General features: G+C 47.8%; 1 long non-coding RNA gene across 1 annotated transcript in view; it reads left to right on the forward strand.

The window, feature by feature from the left end:
* LOC138850050 (uncharacterized) overlaps nucleotides 1-22,337 on the forward strand; it is a 45,537-nt gene that overhangs the window by 19,638 nt on the left and 3,562 nt on the right. Inside the window, exon 2 of the long non-coding RNA XR_011389418.1 lies at nucleotides 19,693-19,773. This is a non-coding gene — a long non-coding RNA (uncharacterized lncRNA). The remainder of the gene's footprint in view (nucleotides 1-19,692; nucleotides 19,774-22,337) is intronic.

Genomic DNA, 22,337 nt, shown 5'->3' on the forward strand with positions numbered 1-22,337 from the left:
ATTTCTCTCTGTCCCTCCCTCCCTCCCTTCCTCCCTCTCTCCCTCTCTCCCTCCCTCCTTCCCTCCTTCCTCCTCTTCTGTGGGGAGCAACCCGGACTAGACTAAGTTACTGGAATTAAGACTTATTCTATGCATCTGCTCTCCCACAATATGGCGCTGGGAGAGAAGAAAACAGCTTCTACACAGCTGCCTCCAGTTCAGCCAATAAACTGTAGGACTTGCTCCTGATTGGAGGAGAGCAGCGTACTCGGCGTGTGGGCAGCCGAGTTGGGATTGGCAGAGGAGGACTATAAAGGAGGAGAGAGACGGCATGCACCAGGAACATCTAAGGGGAACATCTAAGGGGAACACCTGTGCAGCCCCCGAGAGAGCCGGCCGGCGGTGTGCCGCTCCCCCGCGGAAGTGGGGAATGTGGCAGGGGGAACCGCCCTTCCACGGAGGTGGAAGGGATAGTAGCCAACCCGGGAAGAACCAGCAGCAAACCCGGGGAGGGCCGAGCAGACGAAAGAACAGCGCAGGGTCCTGTGTCGTTCCTCCACGAAGAGGGGGAGCGACACTCTTCCATCCTTGTCTCTGTTTCTCTGCCTGCCAAATAAATTAAAAAGGAAATACAAGCCGGTGCCATTGCTCACTAGGCTAATCCTCCGCCTGCGGCACCGGCACCCCGGGTTATAGTCCCGGTCGGGGTGCCAGATTCTGTCCCGGTTGCCCCTCTTCCAGGCCAGCTCTCTGCTGTGGCCAGGGAGTGCAGTGGAGGATGGCCCAAGTGCTTGGGCCCTGCACCTGCATGGGAGACCAGGAGAAGCACCTGGCTCCTGCCATCGGATCAGCGCGATGAGCCGGCCACAGTGGCCATTGGAGGGTGAAGCAACGGCAAAGGAAGACCTTTCTCTCTGTCTCTCTCTCTCACTGTCCACTCTGCCTGTCAAACAAACAAACAAACAAAAAAAAAAAAAAAAGGAAATACGAAGGGCTTCCTTATTAGTAGCATGAAAAATACCAACTTTTGATGAATAAGGGTTCATGTTGGAGTGCGTCTTGAATCCTGCAGCTCTTACACCCTTCCATTTGTCATGCTGTTGTTTCGTGTATTCCTGAGTTAACACTGAGCAGGCTCTGCGCTCTGTGCTGTCACTGACAGATGCGTCATGCTTCCTGTTGTTGGGGTACGCATGTGGTGGGTGACAGCAGTCCCACAGTGGATCATGACAGTCCCGCAGTGTGGTTTGTGTATGTAGAGTGCCATACGGGGTACAATGGGAGCGTCTTAGTGGTTTCATGCTGTTGGCCTGGCTGCTCACTGGTCTTTGCAAGTTCTCAGGACTTAAGACAGGCCTGCCTTTCTTCTCTCCACACAACATGGAAGAGTGCTAGGAATGCAGTCAGCTTCACCATGCACTAGCACCTGCACTTCAGAACCCAAACATTCCAGCTTTAGGGTCTGGAGAGCTTCGGCTAATATTCTCATCTCGTTGTCCCTTCTTCATTAGGTAAAAATCATAGAATAGAAACCAGGTGAATTCTGCAGCATGTCTTGATGGCCTCAGGTTTAAGAATAAAATAACCGCCGTGACCACCTACCGAATTCCAGCTTTGACCATCAAAACCAGACAGTGTTGTAAGCAAGGCCACTGGCCTGTCTGGGCTGGATTCCTTTCGTGATATGTGGGTGTTTTCTAAGCAGGCGAAGGCCCAGATTTAGGAAATGAATGAAAAACTTCTAATCTCATCAGGAGAAATTTTCTCACCGTTGGGAGGTCCTTGGCTGCAGCTGTGGGTCACATGGAAAGTTGTCCGACAGCGAGTGAATCTGCTGATTGAGTCTGTGTCAGCCATCAAGTTGTGGGCTGTGTGGTTCTTCAGCTCTTGACAGGAGCCACCCGCTCAAGTCAGATCAGAGAGAATCTCCTTCCCTGGTGCAGAGAGCCAGGGTGATTTTTGTTTCATGTTGGAGAAGCAATTGGTCATGTCAAATCCCAGGTCTTCAGCTTCGACTCTAACTCGCGATAAAAATGTGGATTTGAAAGCAGCAGCAACTGAAAGGGCTTCTAATTTTATGTTTCGGAAGAGAAAACTGCTCCTTTGGACAAAAACTAGAGGATTGACAATTGCGCCCTACCACTGTCTGTTGGAGAGTTGGAGTTTTTATGGGCATTCACACCTGCAGAGCTCACCAGACCCAGGAAGAGTCTCTGTGCACACAACTACTTGCTTGTGGATGGATGTGGTTATTTGCTGATGGTGTTGAGCAAGGAAAATTCTCTGTGAGTGTTGTGGCTCTTCACTGTTCAGTGAGAATCTAGCTGTATTTTCAGGTTTCTTAGGTGAAAGGTGTGGGGAGCAATCCGGACTAGACTGAGTTACTGGAATTAAGACTTATTCTATGCATCTGCTCTCCCACAATATGGCGCTGGGAGAGAAGTAAACAGCTTCTGCACAGCTGCTTCCAGTTCAACCAATAAACTGTAGGACTTGCTCCTGATTGGAGGAGAGCAGCGTGCTCGGCGTGTGGGCAGCCGAGTTGGGATTGGCAGAGAAGGACTATAAAGGAGGAGAGAGACAACATGCACCAGGAACATCTAAGGGGAACATCTATCTGAAGGAACGCCTGTGCAGCCCCCGAGAAGAGCCGGCCGGCGGTGTGCCGCTCCCCCGCGGAAGTGGGGAATGCGGCCAGGGGGAACTGCCCTTCCACGGAGGTGGAAGGGATAGTAGCCAACCCGGGAAGAACCAGCAGCAAACCCGGGGAGGGCCGAGCAGACGAAAGAACAGCGCAGGGTCCTGTGTCGTTCCTCCACGAAGAGGGGGAGCGACAAAAGGGACAAAACAGACTGTACCCTCGCAGCCGAGGGAGGTCGGGATATTTCACCGTCTGTGTCTTCCTTGCCTTAGTGTTGTGTGCAGGAGTCGCTGATGGTAAATGCCAGCATGGCTAGGACAGTTGGAGTTGACGTCGTAGAATGAGTCATTTAGAAGCTGTCCTTTCTGGGAGAGGTGTAACTTGGGATGTTTTGTCTCACCCTTGTATCCTGTACATTTGGCACTGTCAAATCTTTGCCTCAAATAGGCTGGAAGCACATGATTGCTACGTTTGGTTTTTCTGTTACTTTTTAGTTGGCTTTCATGGCCATTAGATTAATCAGAGTCACAGTAGTCACTTTTTGGGGATAAAGTACAGCATTTTGAGGTGTGACATCACCTTGTAACTGAACTTCCTGGTCGTCTGATGAGGAAGGTGGAGGAGGTAGCCATAAACCCGTCCGGTGTACAAGGAAACCAAGGCCCTGTGTGAATTTCCTAAGTGCCAAAGGGAGCTTAGGCATAATTCTTCATCTCTGATTTCAGACACTCTGCCCGCCGTGTCACTGGCATTCAAATATGTGTGCTACATTCAGGCGTGCTCACCTAAAGGCAGCAGACTGACCCAAAGAGACGCAGTTCCTTGCCCAGGGGAGCAGTAGGCTTGGATGTGGACGGGGAGCCCAGAAGGGGCCTCCACAGCCAGGAATGGCATGGAGACTGCCCAGGAGGCTTCTCACAGGCGCAGGAGGGCTGCCAGGTGCAACCCACAATGACTCCATTTCAGAGGACCTGAGAGTCCCAGCAGGCCTACCTGGTGCTGCCCATGATGCTGCCACACATCCACACACAGGGGCTCTGCTGCTGTCATGGGGGAGTCTTCAGGCAGTTTGCTAGCTTTTCCTGTCCATCAAACCAACCCCCCATGAAGGAGTCGGCAGTCCATGTAGAATGGCAGATCCTTGCAGATCTTTGCTGATTGTGCGACTTAGATGAAGTGTGAGCTCAGATCATGGGTGGACAACTCTGTGCTGTGTTTGCAGATTTTTCCCATGGCTCATGATTTCCTACCCAATATCCTCTGTCCCCACCTTCTTCATCATCGAGCCTTGTTTGACAGAGCAGTGGCAGGGTACAGGGAAAACCCCGTGCCCCACACTCTGCCTTCCAGCTGCGTGTGGCTGTGCTGAGTGTGTTTGGATCAGTGAAAGGTTATCAGAAATGTTAGGTGGGATTTGGGGATGGTTTCCTTAAGAAGTAGCTGGACTTCCCTTCTTGCCATCTCCTGTGTCAGTGATGGCTAGAGATAAGGAAACCATCTTGGCAGCGTAATGACAGGGCGGCATCCCAGGAATCTATTCCTAGGAGACACCTGTCGAGCAGTCCTGGGACAGTCTGAGGGCACTGACTTCCAGACCTGTCTTCAGGAGGAGAGACGTAGGAACTTGTGTCTTCTCTAAGCCAGTGTCCTTGGAGCAGAGAGTAAAATCACTGCTTCAAGTCTGCACAGGCACTCGAGAGTCTATAAATAACATCAGGGTGTATTTAATGCACTCAGCTTTTTTTTTTTTATTACAGAGGGTTTACAGCTCACTCAAAAGTAGGCAGAGCAATATAGTTACCTCAGCTCATCACTCAGTCTCAGCAACATCAAGTCCATGGTTAACCTGAACTCCTCTATACTTCCCTCTCTGTCTTCCTCATGACTTTTTAAATAAACTGATAGAAAGGTTGCAAAGAGAGCAGAGAGATCTTCATGTAGCCTTTATCCAGTTTCCCCTACAGGTACTGTCTTTTCATGCGTTTGCTAAAAAATGAATAAATTAATACTGATATGAACTATTAATGAAATACTTTATTCTTTCTCCACCCATTTTTCCACTAATAGTCTCTCTCTGCTCTAGAATGCAACTCAAGCCACCAAATGACTTTGCAGTGTATTCAATGTAGCAAGACAGTTCCCTCTGTAAATGTTGTAATATCCACCTCTGAAAGACAAAGACTTTTTTTTTTTTAAGTTAAAGGCAGAGAGAGAGGTCCTCCATTCTCTGTTTGACCCCCCAAATGGCTTTACCAGCCTGGGCTAGGCCAGGCCAAAGTCAGGAGTTTCTTGGAGATTTCCATGAGGGTACAGGGGCCCAAGGATTAAGGCTGTCTTCTGCTGCTTTCCCAGGCATGTTAGCAGGGAGCTGGTTTGGAAGTGGAGCAGCGGGGACTCCAGCTGGTGCCCATGTGGGATGGTGGTGCTACAAGCAGAGACTTAACTTATTATGCTGCAGTATTGACCCCCAAAGCTCCTTAGGACTCTTTTTTTTTTGTTGTTGTTGTTAAGGTAGAGGCAGAGGGAGAAAGGTCTTCCATCTGCTAGTTCACTCCCTAGATGGCCGCAACAGCTGGAGCTGATCTGGAGCCAGGAGCTTCTTCCAGGTCTCCCACTCAGGTGCAGGGGCCCAAGGACTTGGACCATCTTCTACTGCTTTCCCAGGCCATAGCAGAGAGCTGGATCGGAAGTGGAGCAGCTAAGATTCAAACTGGTGCCCATGTGGGATGCTGGCAATGTAGGTGGTAACTTTATGCACTATGACACAGCGCCAGCCCCTGTCCTCCTTTCTTTCTTTTATTTTATTTTATTATTTATTTATTTATTTATTTATTTTGACAGGCAGAGTGGACCGTGAGAGAGAGAGACAGAGAGAAAGGTCTTCCTTTTGCCGTTGGTTCACCCTCCAATGGCTGCCGTGGCTGGCGCGCTGCAGCCGGCTCATCGCGCTGATCTGATGGCAGGAGCCAGGTGCTTCTCCTGGTCTCCCATGCGGGTGCAGGGCCCAAGCACTTGGGCCATCCTCCACTGCACTCCCTGGCCACAGCAGAGAGCTGGCCTGGAAGAGGGGCAACCGGGACAGAATCTGGTGCCCCAACCGGGACTAGAACCCGGTGTGCCAGCGCCGCAAGGCAGAGGATTAGCCTAGTGAGCCGCGGCACTGGCTCCTTCTTTCTTTCTTTCATTCTTTTTTTTTTTTTTTTTTTGTGCTGATTCACTTTTTTTTTTAAAGATTTATTTATTTATTTGAAATTAAGAGTTACACAGAAGAAAGAGAAGGAGAGGCAGAGAGAGAGAGAGAGCGAGTGAGCACGTGCAAGGTCTTCCATCTGCTGGTTCACTCCCCATTTGGCCACAACAGCTGGAGCTGTGCCGATCTGAAGCCAGAATTTTCTTCCCAGTCTCCGACGTGGATGCAGGGGCCCATGACTTGGTCTATATTCTACTGCTTTCCCATCCCATAGCAGAGAGCCAGATAGGAGGTAGAGCAGCTGGGACTTGAACCAGCACCTACATAGGATGCTGGCACTGCAGGTGGCAGCTTTACCCACTATGCCACAGAGCAGGACCTCCATCCTGTTGATAAAACCATTTTCTCCCCTAATTTTAGATACACAAAGGGACCAAGCAGGAGGATTAGTTTGTTTTGAATATCTTTTTATATAGGTTTGTGCTTCCCTTTCCTCCATGTTTGCAACTTACTTGGTTAAGAAATGGAGTTGTGGGGTCAGCACAGTGGTGCAGCAAGTTAAAGTCCCAGCCTGAAGTGCTGGCATACCGTATGGGCACTGGTTCAAGTCCTGGCTGCTCCACTTCCAATCTAGCTCCTTGCTAATGTGCCTGGAAAAACAGTGGAGGATGGGCTAAGTCCTTGGGCCCCTGTACCCACGTGGGGGACCCAGAGGAAGCTCGAGGCTCCTGGCTTCAGATAAAGCAGCTCTGGCCATTTGAGGAGTGAACCAGCTGATGGAAGACCTCTTTCACTCTCTGTCTCTACCTCTTTCTGTAACTCTTTCAAATAAATAAAATAAATCTGTAAAAAAATAAAAACCCAATGGAGCTGTTAGGTATCGTCTAGTGCGTGTTACTCTGATCACATCCTCGAGAGGTCATTTTCCTTGTTCCTCTACCTTTGCATTTCCTGTCAGCTGGCCCTGGAGCTTGATCGGATTCATACATTCATTTCATTAGCTTTGGCAAGAATAGGGAGGGGTGGTTAGAATAGGGAGGGGTGGTTAGAATAGGGAGGGGTGGTTTCTTTGAGCAAAAGTCACAGATTGTTTCTTGTTCTTGCAATGTTTGTGGCCATTGATATCTTTTGTTACAGATGTTGCATTGAATTCTCACATTGCTTCTTCCTTTAGAAGTTGGATCTATGATGAGCATAGAGTTGGTCCTTTGTTTATAAAGTCATACTAAAAATCATCCATAATGAAGGTGATGGGAGAGGGAATGGGAGGTGGGATGTGAGTGGGGTGGGGGACATGGGGGAAAGATCCATTATATTCCTAAAGTTGTATCTATGTAAAAATGCATTCATGATGTAAAAAAAATGGAAAAAAGTTGGGATACTTTTGTAAAGAAAATGTTTCCTCACTTACTGTTTGTTTTTTTGTGGCGTACATTATAGGGAAGGCAAGATACATGTTGATTGCTCAATCTTATTTCCCACTTTCAAGAACAATGGACCTCTTATTAGCGTCCTCCAGTGTTGACCAATTAATGTCGACGTTGTGTTTCTGATGTGACGGAGCTAAGTGCTTGTGATTAGAGGGATTAGGTGTCCCTGAAGTTTGTGGTTTGAGACACCAAACAGCAAGACATGGAGGACTGAAATGTGGGAGGTGTATGGACGGTCTTCAAAAAGTTCATGAAAACCGTGTATTGTGAAAAACCTGGTCAAGGCTTTCTAAATGTGTTGTGCCAAAAGAAACATCTTTGAAGTTTTCCAGTAATTTTGAAGTCCCCTGGTGTATACAGTGTCATGAAACATAGCACAGTGGAAAATGAAGCAGTAGCTTTCTCAGCCAAAAGAGGACTGAGTAGAAGGTGGGAAGGCGGAGAAAGGTAGAGAACAAACTAGAACCAAAATGGTGGGTGAGCCCTGGGGAATGGAGTGAGAGGTAAGGAGGACGGAGAGGAAGAGGCAGAGGAGGGAGTAGCCTGACATCCTAGCTGGGATCCCAGAGCTGGGGACTGTGTGTCTCCCCTCCCAGGGTGCAGGAGCAGAAGCTGTGGCCTCTTATAGGCAGTGCAAAACCAGTGTGATACTGGAGCAGCTTTTGGTGCAGTGACAGTGGCACCGAGACACCTAGGCAGGGAGGCCACGGACAGCCTCCTGGTGGCCCCAGAACATGCAGAGAACGTGCAATGCACTCTCGGGTCCCAGCTGCGACTTCGACGTGCCGAGAGGATGACAGGGCTGAAGAGGTCTCAGGATTGGATGATCATCACAGAGTTCCAGGAATACGAGGTAGAGGGAGCCTCACGTACAAGTCCCTGTACGTGAGCAGAGGCTGGTGGGAAGAGGGTGGCATGACACCCCCAAAGTGGCAATTAGATGGCTCAGCCCCAGTGAGAAGGACTGGCAATAGTGCAGCCTTGAATTCCATCAGCTCTTACCCTGAAGGGAGTCAACTCTTTCTATTTCATTCTTTCTCTTTCTCCTTCCACCCTCCCTCCCTCCCTCCCCTCTTCCCTTCTCAGAATTGATATAAACTTAGCTCAGTTGATTCTGTTTTCACAGATCGGCGGAAAAATTGTATCTTCCAAATCAAGGTACATTCTGGCACACTGACTTCAGCTGAACTGATGTGAAGAAAGTGCGGTTACTGTGTGTTCATCACTGCACGCAAGCATGGAAGTGGCTCAGTGTTTGATAGAAAAGGCGTCACAGGGAGCGAGTGAGCTCGGTAGCTGTTCCCTAGGCGAGTGGAAAGCAGAGGGACTGGCTTTCCAGCATCACGCCCTTGGCTGGGAGTGGAAGATGGACTCTGAGGGGCTCCCCTTTGGGGTTGTGGCGGCTTCTCCTCTCGGGAGCTTGCATGGAACACATCACATCAGTGAGACTGCACTTTGGTGGTGAAGCAGTATCAATCCATAGACTTCTGGACTTGGCGAGCTCTTGATTATGTAAATCAAGATTGCACCTCAAATCATGCCTCTGTAAATCCTTTGTGTGTGTGGGCGGGGGGTGGGGGGAGGGTGGGAGAGGGGGAAGAGGGAGAGGGAGAGCAAAGCTTTGTGACTTAGAAGAACTGTAAAACACAGCTTTCCTTTGCTATCATTTTAGTAATCCCCTGGTATGAAGGTGAGTTATGTATGTCCCTTCTGGGCAGCTACGGAGGGGCAGACGACTGAGCTAACACGAGCAAGATTCGTGATTCTCAGTAGGTACCATCTGAGTCACCCTAAGTCTTGTTTATAAGCAGAGTTTTGGTGTAGATGTGTCTAAAAGCTTGATAGGTCAGTAACAAATGCATGGTGAAGGAGATACTACTTTTACTGGGTTTTCTTTCAGATTCACAATTGTGAAGAGTTATTTAGATTAGATACTGGCCCATGAGCTGTGTTAATATGAAACCATGTTAAAATCCTGAAATCAACCATCAACCTAACAACCATTCATTGTGTCCAGTTTGACCAGGTTATTAGGCTGGAATATCTATTGTCAGTTTGGCTTCCTCCTTCCAGAAGAAGGGGTCATGCTTTGAACTTGGAATATTTTGGGGTTGTAACAAGGCTTAAATGTGAATTTTGTTTCTATTTTCCTCTCTGCCTGTGTCTCTCGCCCTCTCTCCTACCCTCCTGGTTGTAATTTCAGCAGCCCTACGTTCTCAACATCAAACAGAGGTTAAGGACCGTGTTATTTAAACAAGATGAGTGCATTTGATAATGACCGAGTAAGGAAAGTGGAGGAGGAAGAAAGCAGGGGCGGACGGCAACTCCCAACAGCAGGGCAAGGGGAAAAATGTCTCACCAGTGCCACATTCATAGGTCCACTCTGTAAAAATACTGCTGTCATAACATTATAATTCATCTCCTTAAATTTTTATGTTTCCCACTTTGGAAAACAACTATGTCTAGTATATAATTTTACCCTTTTATTATGACATTTGAGAAAGTAGCCAAGACTGGTTAGGTTTAATTACCCCCATCAAGTTATTTTAGATGTCAGTTTCTACAAGTCATTCACGAAGGGGCAGATGGTAGAAGCCTGTTATTCCAGAATGGCCAGGCTCAGGGAGAGCTAGAGAAAAACAGTGACTCTCTTCTTGGATGTTTGTGGTGTTGAGAAAACATACCCTGAATGTTTGCTTTGGTGATCTCATTGTATGATTTTAGAAGAGCCATCAGCTGATGTGTTTTGTCTGTCTCTTTAAATACTCTTAAGAATGTGGCCCAACTGCATGTTTTCAATCAGAGATAATCAAATAATGAGAGCTGTAGTTGTTTTGAATTTGCCATTTGCTGCTGTTAGTTTCTTCATGGTACTGTCTTGAACTTGGGTTTGAAATGTTAATGTATTCTGATTCCATGACCTCATCTGCATGTGGCAGATGGAGAAATGGAATTTGTACTCTTTGAAAATCTGCATTCCTCAGTGTTCTAAGTTTAGGTAATGATACATCTCTGGACTGTGTCTGTGTTCAGAATGTACTGCATTTGGTCATCTCTGGTCACTAGCACAAACCTTTAATTACTGCCTAAATATAGACACGTATTTTTTTTTTATAAAAGGACATCTTGTGAGTAAAGAATAAAATAAGCACACATATTGAATGGTCTGAGAATGAAACACAAAAATGTATAAAAGTAAGAAAAATGATTCTTTGGGCCATTTAAAATAATGTTGCATACATAAAATAATTAGATTTACCTAAGTTTTTGGTACCATACTGAATAGGATGTGAATGTTCTGAGATTTTACCCTGCTTTCAGACTAGCAAGTTATCCTGCCAAAATTTCATGGATGTTGGCAGAAAACATGAGACTCCCTAGTCAGGGACAAAGAACTATTTGTTATTCACAGCAAAAGCAGTAGGGAGAGGAGCAGCATTTAGCCCGGTTTTCCCAGCCTCAGTCAATTCCTGTTGGGCTACAGAGGGCAGGATGGGTCATGCTGGTCCTCACAGTGGGCTCTGTTACAGGAGTGTGCCACGATGTGGGTATCAGTGTCTGTGTCTTCCGGAGGCCCATGTGTTCAAGACTTGTTCCTGAGGGTGGCGCTATTTGAACTGGTGGAACTTGTAGGAGGTGGGACCCAATGAGGGGTCCTTAGGTCCCTGGAGTGTGCCCTTGGAAGGTAGTTCTTGCATGAATGCTGGAGTTCTCCTGAGCAGGTTGTTGGAACAGCCTGAGTTTGCTTTTCACCCACCCGCTTTGTCTGTGCCTCCCTGCTCACCTCCACGCATGCTCTGCCATTGTCGCCTGCCGCCCTCACAGGGACCAAATCAGTGGGCCACCTCGTCTCACCTGGACCTCCAGATGGTGAAGAAAAGCTGACAGAGGAAAACCGCGTTGAGGGAGTCTGAACCTTAGGCAATAGTCTGTGACTTGGTCCTTGAGAGTTTGTTTTGCTGTTGGAAAGCTGGCCAATAAACAGCTATATCATGTTGTCTTAGGAGGGAAGCACTGTCTCCATCCTTCAAGCCTTTTATCATATGAACACCCTTCAAAATATGCTTTAGGGAAAAGGCAGGTCAGTGAGCCCACCCACCCCCAACATGCGCAGAAACGGCTGGACCCAAGGACGATCACCTCCCAATAGATGCAGTATATAGAAATGTAAGCTTCTGTATTCCTCTGTAATAAAATGAGCTTAACTTTAGAATCTCCATTTAAAAAAAAAAAGCAAAATTTAGATTTGTCGAGGTAAACTGAGTCACTTAGAACTTCACATATTTCTATTTGCTATGCGTTGTAGTTAATTTGGGATTTTCCTACTGTTTTTCTGTGGTCTTCTTGAGTAAAAAGTGGTAGCAAAACCCCTTAGTACTTAGACCTTCTATGTAATATTCTGTGTCAAGTAACTCATTTAATCCTGTGGGCAGACAGTATACCACCCTGACTGTAGCTTGTAGAGACTGAAATACGGGGAAGTTAGAGTGCCGCAAGTTCTGGAAGCAGCAGAGCTGGGATTCTGAACGGGGAATGTTGTCAGGATACGTGTTTGCAGCCTGTACTATCTTAGCTCTCCGCTTTCTGTGTTCTCTGGGCTCTCTGTGTCCTGGTGGCTTATGTATCAGCTGCACATTTTACACTTACTGAATCTGTCGTCTCTTTTTCCTACTGTGATGGCTTCTTCTACTTGGTCTTACAGAGCCGTCTGTGTCTCCATGCGCTCAGCCACTGGGCTCTCATGGAACTTTTTACGTACTTCTGGGCCATACGAGCTTGTCTCGGGGAATGGAGAGCTCCGTGCTGACGCATGCGAAATGGCTCTGTGGGGTCTGTTTGGAGACCATGCACTCAAACTGCCTCTCACTCAGTGCTTTTCCATTACTTGGGGACCATGCCAAAACCGTGGTTTGAATCTCAGCTCCGCCACCTGCAAGCTGTATGACCGCTGACAACTCAGAAGCTGGGAAAAGGGTCTGTGAAAAAATAAGCTCCTCTTCTCTGGGGCTCTGGTTCAGACATGGCAGTTCTGCACCATGTAGGATTTTGATCCATTAAGGACACAGGTATAGGACAGTTTCCCAGGTGCCTGTTGATATCTATATTTTTATTACATCCTCTAAGATTTTTCTACTGATAGAGCTCTTATTTAATTTCAGGTGGGAAAACAGTAGCTTCTTAGGGAATCTCCCATTCTTCCCATGGTGTGATTTCAGAAAATCCCATCATGTTTCTTGATACTAAAAAGTAAACTTCTGGGGCTGGTGCCGTGGTGCAGTAGGTTAACACCCTGGCCTGCGGCACCAACATCCCATATGGGTGCCAGTTCTAGTCCCGGCTGCTTCTCTTCCCATCCAGCTCTCTGCTGTCACTCCCCCTCTTCGTGGAGGAACGACACAGGACCCTGTGCTGTTCTTTCGTCTGCTCGGCCCTTCCCGGGTTTGCTGCTGGTTCTTCCCGGGTTGGCTACCATCCCTTCCACCTCCGTGGAAGGGCGGTTCCCCCTGGCCACTTTCCCCACTTCCGCAGGGGAGCGGCACACCGCCGGCCAGCTCTCTCGGGGGCTGCACAGGTGTTCCCTCAGATGTTCCCCTTAGATGTTCCTGGTGCATGCCATCTCTCTCCTCCTTTATAGTCCTCCTCTGCCAATCCCAACTCGGCTGCCCACACGCCGAGTACGCTGCTCTCCTCCAATCAGGAGCAGGATCAGCTCCTGCAGGTTATTGGCTGAACTGGAGGCAGCTGTGTAGAAGCTGTTTTCTCCTCTCCCAGCGCCATATTGTGGGAGAGCAGATGCATATAATAAGTCTTAATTCCAGTAACTTAGTCTAGTCCGAGTTGCTCCCCACACTCTGCTATGGCCTGGGAAAGCAGTAGAAGATGGTCCGAGTCCTTGGGCCCCTGCACACACATGGAGACCAGGAAGAAGCTCCTGGCTCCTGGCTTTGGATAGGTGCAGTGTTGGAAGTCCTTTCTCTCTGTCTCCCCCTCTCACTGTCTGTAACTGCCTCTCAAATAAGTAAATAAAATCTTCAAAAAAAAAACTTTTAGGGGCTGGCATCTTGGAACTAAAGGTTAAGCCACTGCTTATAACAACAGCACTTTATATTCAAGTGCCCCTTCTAGTCCCAGCTGCTCTGTTTCCAATCCAGCTTCCTGCTAATGCACCTGGAAAGGCAGTGGGGGATGACCCAAGTACTTGGTCCCCTGCCACAAGTGTAGGAGACCCAGACAGAGTGCCTGGCTTTGGCCTGGCCCAGGCCTGCTTGGTGTAGCTATCTGCGGGGTGAGTCAGTGGATGAAGACACCTTTGTCTCTCTCTCTCTGTCTTCCTGCTTTTCAAATAAATCTTTAAAAAACAAACAGTAACTACCCCACCACCACCAAAGCCATAAACTTTTAAAATGAAGAAATCTCTTTCTCAATTACTTTGCCCTTGGAATTCACTGTTGTAGCTTTCTAGACGGTCTCTGTTAGGTATTTGTATAGTACCTCCAGCCACTGAGGTAATGAGGTCACAGACTAAATAGGTGGAGAGCTGCTGGCCACAAATAAGAGGTGGGAGAGAAAAATCACCAGCCATCATTTCCAAATTTGTCACTTAATTTCCATAAATGTTTCAGACTGCTTGTGCTGAAGAAAAGGCGTGTAGGTGACCATGTCAATTAAAAGCTTGTCTTCAGTTCTCATGTCCATCGGAACTTGGCAAGTTTAGGAAAATCACTCTATGCCAGTGGCTCTGTTTGGTTTGTCTGGTTTTTCCCTGAAAGCAGGGTTTGACTAGCTTGAAACGAGCGAGGCAGGTTGGGCGCTTGCCAGAGTTGTGAGACTTGGGAGGTAACCAAATTCACAAATCAAGATAAATCATGTTTAGATGTAATATTTAAAAAAAATTAATGCAAAAAAAGGCATGGTGTGCAAAATATCAGCACTTTAGCTAAGCATACACAGGTGTTACTGATTGCTCCCTTTCCCTCTGGCTGCAAGGTGGCTGGCCACGTCAGTATCAGTGACCTTGGGCTACCACCGTGCAGCAGCAGGGGTGGCCATGAGAAAGTCTCCAAACGCCGACAGTTGAGTGCAGGAAGTCCCTTTTCTTCTCGTTCTTTCTACAACTTGATTAGTTTCTATTCTTTGTGACTCTCTTGGAGGAGAAAGCATTGGGTGGTATTTCTGCTTGAAACGTGTGTCTGCTTTGTTATTCTCTGTGTGCTATGAGATTGAAGCAATTAAAGGTGTTTTCTTAGGACGATTTCTGTTTTACTACTTCCTAGCGTATGTAAATTCTTTCCTCCTTTTCGCTGGCAATAGAAAAAAAATTGCCTGCCTTTAAAGAGAGAATGATATTTTCATGACTGTCTCTCCCAGCTGGCAAATGAACAGTTAATTGCATTTTTATGCCAATAGCCAGTGTGGCAGGTAACTCTTGGGCCAGTTATGTTGACATTCTACTGTTGGTGCCCAGCCGAAACCAACCTCTGTGTAAACTAGAAGTGTGCTTTTAAAACTTGAGGTCTCATCATTTCTTTCTTAAGCTTGGGCCAGCAAAGCGTGTTGGAGAAGATGTTTGGGTTGGGTCAGAGTCACGCCAGGGAGGCCAGAACGAAGCCGCACTGGCATCATCGGTAGGAGATCACATTTACTCTTCTGTGACTTTAACCCCAGGGACTAATTCATAGGGTGCCTGGAGATGGGTTGTGGGGGAGAGGAGACAGAAGAGGATCGTTCAACTGGGTAGCCAGATCTTGGGATGACCCTCTTGATCCTAAGGGTCTCAGACTCTCAGTCTGACGGACAGCTGGGTGGCTAGAGGCTCCTCCCACCTCCGAGTTGTCATAACAGCCTTTTTATCCCAGCATCACGGGGGACTGCTTTGAACAGCATAGGGATCGATGGCATTTTGCACAGCCCGAGGAAGGGGAGGTGGGGGAGCAGGATCTGTTTGCTGTGCAGGCAGTTTCCGTGGTTTCTGCAGGAGTCTGCCTCCCCCCTGCAAACCTGCCGCTGTCCCACAGGCTACCCACACGCTGGCTCCCTACCCCTACCCCTACCCCTCGCCCTGCCTGGCCTCCAGGCTTCCTTGCTGTTGAGTGTGCTTCTCCGTCTTTTGCACCTCTCCCAGGCAGAAGTAGCAAAAGCAGCAGGAAATGGCAAAGGAGCACAAGCCTGTGCTGTTTCTGGAGCACGGGAGGCTCGTGTCCACACGCTGGAGGCAGAGATTCGGCCTGAAGGAAAACAGTTCCCCACAGCACTCTTTGTCTGCTTTCCAAAGCACACAGAACTGGATTAACTTAAAATGCAGGCACCGGGATGCCTGACTTGTAGATGACCCTGCCAAGGTGAGAAGATGGAGGGCCCCTCGCGGTGCAGAGAGCCCTGGTTCTTGCTCCCTTCTCGACGCTCACCACCACCGGGGCACACGGAACCGTGACTCCGTCCACCGGGTAGATGTGAACGCTTCTGCTCTCTGAGGGTCTGCATCCTCCTCCTGTTCTCCCACTCATCAGAGCATTGCAGGGCGTAGCGGAGGTTGGGATTTTATGAATAGACACTTCAGCTGGTTTTTTTTTTTTTTTTGCAAAGTGCAGTATTTGCACTTTGGGCAGACACAAAAATATCTTTGCTAGCTAATTCACACCCTCCTGGGACCTTGGCTTAGGAACACTGTGAATTCACACAGCCACGTGATAATTGGGTGTGTTACGTGTGTATTCCAGTACCGCTTTGAGAGGGCATTGAAACGCCAGATGCAGACAGCTCTTGTTACCCTTTTGGTGAAAATAGAGGTGTCTACTTAATGAAGGATGGGGCACATGGTGCGGGTGCTTGCCTCCAGCTGCTGAGAACGGATGACAGTTTTTATTGGACTTTCTGGAATTCTATGGGCTGTGGGCTGGCAGATGGAGCCACGTGAGTTTTATTCAAGGTTTGGGTGGGTTTTCCCTTTCTAAATCGTGCAGCAGCACAAAGAGCAATTGCAAAGTCTCCCAATGAAAATCTGTGTGACCCTCAGCAAATGCATCACAAAGGCGTCCTGAGAAAATTACAGGAAATTCACTGAGCGGGCCTGGCCTGGTCACGTGGTCTTCATCTGCTCAGGGTTTGCCTCTTGGCTTTTTTTTTTTTTTCTGGGAAGAGATTGATATTCATCGGATGACGCTTGCTAGAGCAATAGGTTGGAAAGAAATCTGCTTCCTTTCCTGTATTTTAAGAATGTTCCTTTTTGGCAGCACCTAATCGCTTAAAAATGATCTTGCTTTCAGATAGCTGCAAATTCATCACTCAGTGCTTTTTGTATGAATGCGGGGCTGATGGGTCGAGATCTCTGGGATGGGATTGCAGGTTTCTCATTACCATAAATCCTGCGTCACATCAGCAGTGTGATGGGAGCATTTTGATAGATACCATAAACTCATTAATCACCACTCTCTTAAACTAAGTACCCCAGAACGAAGTTGGGCTGTTCCGCATTCCAGTGTTTGTGAATGTCTCCCCTTTGAAAAGCACCGTGCTTGATCAGTTCATGCTGTTGAGGGTAGCTTGAGTTAACTGCGTGAACAGAGACCGTGTGTCAGGGGGAGAGGGAGGGGGAGAGGGAAAGGAGGACAGAAGATGAAATTCTGTCTCCTATCCAAACACGGGCTGGATTGCATGCTAGCATTAATGTCCTCGTCCTCCGCTCAGAGGATGCTGGCACACGTCCAGTTTATTAAAACCACCATCGGGGGCTGATCTTCTCTCTGTTTGTGCCGTTCAAGGATGGATCATTGGCTCAAGCAGAGCTGTTCAGTGAGGCAGAAAAGCCCAAATGTGTTTTAGGAGAGGTTGTTGATGACAGTGGCGTGAAGCAGGGGGCTGCTGTGTTTCCTATGAGCCGTCGTGACTGTTATTAAGTGAAAGGAGAAAGCCACGGTGTGACTCAAAAACCAGCAAGCCCAAGTCTCGTGCAAGCGTTGAACCAGGCTACCGTCGTGAGCCCGTGATACCTGTAGGTGTGTGCCTTCTGGAATGTGTATTCCCAAATAAAGTCATGGACCACAAGGGTTTTTTCCCTCAATGGGTTTTCCTCCTGCCTGCAGAGCTGACAGAGTAATCCAAGGGTTCAGATTTTTTTTCTGGCACACATTTAATGCTTAAAAGGAAGTTTATCTGTTCCCACATTCCTTGCCAATAGATGGGTGTTTATACAAGAAAAATAATGCATGCCCGGAATTATATGTCACTGTAAGGAAGCTGCTGTGTTTCTTTTGTCGCTGAAAATAATTTAATTTAGCCAGCAGTTTGCAGGGTTAAAAGTTCTGAGCATCCAAAGGGCAGTGACAAATGTCAGAGAAACACTGGAAGGCCGGTCCAAGCAGCAGGGCCAGCCCAGGGCAGAATGGACTGGGAAGTGTGCTTTGTTTCCAGATAGCATTTCGTAAATCCCCATCTTTGATAATGACACAGTATATTGAATGGTAGCTGTGACTGAATGGTTGTTGAACTTTTAAGATACGATTCAGCACAGCGCTGTGTGAACAGAACACAATAACATTAAACACCAGATGGTATTTCAAAGCCCATCAGATACACAGATTCCTTTTCTTCTTAACAAAAGATCGGCAAGTCTCAAAAAAAGAAAGGAAGAAAGAAAGGAGAAAAAGCCCATTAAGATAAATGGGCTGATTTGGTTTTGTCTTGCTTCACTATTACAGGGAAGCCATATGAATGGGTCAAATTACAAACTAGACTCCAGATCAAAGAGTAGCTGCTGCCGAGGTGGGTCCCACTGATCTGAACTGTGTCAGCCACAGCAGCGTGAAACCCTAAACTGCGGGCCAAGAAAACACGTCTCTCTCACATTGAGACTTGATCACACCAATTAACCAACGCATCGCCTCTTTGCCCTCAAAGGAAACCCGAGAGAGTTTGGTTGGTCAGGCTTAAGAGGACAGACGGGAGAAAATGAGATTGCAGTCACACAGCATGCAGAGTTGGGTGCACGGTCACAATTAACTGCCTCCCTCCTCCCCAGAGAGTCTCCCAAGAGCCGTGGCCCCTCCTGCAGCTATGGTGAATAGCAAGGTGAATGAAACACGGTACTTGGACGCGGGACGCTGGAGAACACTGGATTGAGAGTTTGGGTAGCTCTGAACTATGAATGTTGGACTAGAAGGGAGGGTACTGGTGAGTTTTATGGATCAAATTGGCTGGGCCACAGTGCCTGGATATTTTGTCAAAGCTTTTTTTTTCCTAAATAGCATGCATAAACTTTAAGCTTTCTTTGTTTATTTCAAAGACAGAGTGACAGAGAGCGAGACAGAGAGAGAGAGTAAGTGAGTGTGGGCCAGGTGAAGCCACGAGCTTAAAAGTATATATGCATCTCCCACGTGGCTGGCAGGGACCCAAGAACCTGGGCGGTCATCGGATGTCTTCCCAGGAGCATTAGCAGGGTGCTAGATTGGAAGCCAAGTAGCCAGGACTTAAACCAGTACTTGGCAAACAGCAACTGAACCTATTGTGCTACTATGCCTCCTCCATCCTGGATACTTCCAAGAAGGGGTGTGTGTGTGTGTGTGTATGTGTGTGTGTTTGTGTGTATGCAGATTTTATTTGTTTATTTGAAAGGCAAAGTTAGGGATACAGAGAGAGAGGGATAAAGAAATGCATCTGCTGGTTCATTTGCCCATTGGCCTCAAAGGCCAGGACTGGGCTAGGATGAAGCCGGCAGCCTGGGACCACATCTGAGTCTCCTGTGTGGGTGGCAGTGGCCCACATATTCGAGCCATCCTCTGCTGCTTTCCCAGGCGCATCTGCAGGGAGTTGGGTGGGGAGTGGAGCAGCTGAGACTTGAACTGGGCCTGTATGGTTTGCCAGCATCACAGGCATCTTCGTAACCTGCTGTATCACAGTGCCAGCCCCTGAAAGTGTTCTTAAGAGTCTGTAGTCCCCAGTATTCCCGGGAAGTAGACCATCTGAGTTCTAACCCGGCCTGACCCTCTCTAACTTCTTAGAGGAGTCAAGATCACGGAGCTGTTTCGTGGGTGAGATTTCAATTGAAATCTGTGACTTAGAGAAAAGCAGGTTATGCTCCAGAATGTGGGTGAGCCTCATCCAATCAGCCAAAGAGATTAGTGGAAAAATGGAATTAAAAGATGTTTGTTTTGATGCCAAAAAAAAAAAAAAAAAGTCTATAGCTTTGTCATAGTGTGTGTTTGCCATGAACTTTGGAAGAACTTTTATATATATGATTTCGAAACTTCTTGGACCAAAACGAATCGACTTGCATTTTGAATGACCTTTGTGCAGCGCCCTGCTACACTGACCTCTGCTGAACAAGAAGGCAGGTTTGCAGGAGACTGCCTGTGGCCTTGGACTTCCCTCCTGCTTAGTCCATCAGATTTTGGACTCGCCAAGCCTCCTCAATCCCGTGAACTAATTATTTAAAATAAATCTCTCCTCTCTGTTTCTAGGTCTCTGTGTGTGTGCACATAGATACGCATGCTCACACATACATGTATACAATTACTGTGGTGTTAACTTCCTTAAGAATGGTAAGTTTCAGCTTCCTTGTTTGTAACATGGGGCACTAATACATCACCATCTGGGATTTCTTCTTTTTTAAAAATTTATTTTATTTTTAAAGATTCATTTTATTTATTTGAAAGGTAGAGTTATACACACACACACACACACAGAATCTTCCATCCGATGGTTCACTCCCCAAATGGCCGCAATGGTCGGGGCTACGCCAGGCCAAAGTCGGGAGCCAGGAGCTTCTTCCAGGTCTCCTGTGTGGGTACAGGGACCCAAGCACTTGGGCCATCTTCTGCTGCTTTCCCAGGTGCATTAGCAGGGAGCTAACATCCAGGACTCAAACCTGCTATACCACAATGGTTGCAAGAAAAACAAAGATTTTAAAAATTAGGAAAATTGTCCAGGAAGTGTAACCACAAATGACATGGGCAGATTTCTCTGTGAGAGGAGAATGCTTAAAAATCGCAGATCATCTAAAGTCAGCAGAGACGGTTCTGAACTTACAGACGCCCCCCATGTGGTAGATCTGTCAGAACTTTGTTTACATCACCTTCTACTTGCAGCACTACTGATATTAGAAACTCTCCGTGAAAAAACTCCGTTTTCCTTTTTTTAAGATTTTATTTATTTATTTGAGAGACAGAGTTAGAGACAGAGAGAGGTCTTCTATCCGCTGGTTCACTCTCCAGATGGCCGCAATGGCCAGAGCTGGTCTGATTCGAAGCCAAGTCTCCCAAGCAGGTGCAGCGGCCCAATTACTTGGGCCGTTTTCCACTGCTTTCCCAGGCCATAGCAGAGAGCTGGATCAGAAGAGGAGGTACAGGGACAGTGATTAGTGGCCATATGGGACGCCAGAGGCAGAGATGGAGGCTTAGCCTATTACTCCATAGTGCTGGCCCTGACTCTGAGATTTTTCGAGAATGTGGGCTCAGGAGGGAAGCAGTTGAAGAAATTGGGACAAGATTATCAGGCTTAAGGACAGTGAGCCAAGACATGCGCTGTTCATGAAGGAGGTTTTTCTGTTCTGTTTTTTGCTTTTTTCTGAAAATACAATGCTACTCCACACATGAGCCATTTGTTGTAGTTACCAAATCTGGTGTGTTCATAACGAAGATACCGTTTTGAAATATCTGGGACTCTTAGGAATTCACTTATTGGAAAGCACCAAGAAAGTAACAATCAAACATTTAATTTTCATTTTATCTCAAAGGTAGAGAAAGAGTGAGAATGAGAGAGACAGATGGAGGCATATCTCCCTTTTGCTGCTTCGTTTCCCAAGTGCCCACACCAGCGGAGGAATGGGCCAGACTGAACCCAGTCCCGATCTCCTCTGGCTGCGGCAGGGGCCCAAGTCCCCGAGTCCTGATGTGTTGCCTCCCAGGGTGCTCATTAGCATGAGTCTGGAGTCCTGAGTCGATCTGGACCCCAGTGCTCCCCAGTGCTCCCCAGTGCTCTGATTTGGAGTGCAGGGTCCCTGGCCGTGTCTTCTGTACCTGCCGCCTGCCTCTAGCAGTTCTGATGGGAGGATCACTGTCTTCCCAGCACTCAGAACTTGGAAGCACTGGAGGCTTAGTTGCAGCTTGTGGGGGAGGGTGGAAGGGGTGGATGGATGCTTGCGAAGCTCAGGGCACAGCGGGTCAGCCCTACACGGAAGGGAAGGCGTAAAGAAAGAATATGGGGAAGACCAACACCGTGCTGTTGTCACCCCTGTGCCCAGGCCAGCCACATACCCTCTTCACCCGTCTTCATCCTCCTGGCCTCAGATGACCCCAGGTCTAGGATGAGGTTACCATAGGTCTTTAGTGCACTGCTGGCTGTTGTGGAGGCTCTGTGAGCTAACCTGGGCCTGTAACCGCCACATTGAAGTTATTCCAATGGAAAACACATCGTGGGTTAAAAACTGACTCATAACTTTTGAAAAAAATAGACTGATGGCCGGCGCCGCGGCTCACTAGGCTAATCCTCCGCCTAGCGGCGCCGGCACACCGGGTTCTAGTCCCGGTCGGGGCGCCGGATTCTGTCCCGGTTGCCCCTCTTCCAGGCCAGCCCTCTGCTGTGGCCCGGGAGTGCAGTGGAGGATGGCCCAGGTGCTTGGGCCCTGCACCCCATGGGAGACCAGGAAAAGCACCTGGCTCCTGGCTCCTGCCATCGGATCAGCGCGGTGCGCCGGCCACATCGCGCTGGCCGTGGCGGCCATTGGAGGGTGAACCAACGGCAAAGGAAGACCTTTCTCTCTGTCTCTCTCTCTCTCACTGTCCACTCTGCCTGTCAAAAAAAAAAAAAAAAAAAAAAAAAAAAAAAAAGAAAAAAATAGACTGATGTGCACTGGAGCTGGAAACAGATTTACTCAACAGCAAAACCAGGTCAGTTACAAAAGGATGCGCCTATGCAGCATCAGCTTCAACACCAAATCTTCTTAAGCAGCAGATTTCTTGCAAATTTACAGTGGGACTTGAGATTTTCATGAAAATATCCGTGAGGCCATATTTATTGCATAGGGAAGAGCCAACAATAAATTGGCAGAGTGGCTTCTGGGGCCACAAGTTTTGGGTTCATGTAGTTTAATCCTTAGAGCAGCCAT

Source organism: Oryctolagus cuniculus, chromosome 6 (genome assembly GCF_964237555.1).
Source record: "Oryctolagus cuniculus chromosome 6, mOryCun1.1, whole genome shotgun sequence".
NCBI classification, from domain to species: domain Eukaryota; kingdom Metazoa; phylum Chordata; class Mammalia; order Lagomorpha; family Leporidae; genus Oryctolagus; species Oryctolagus cuniculus.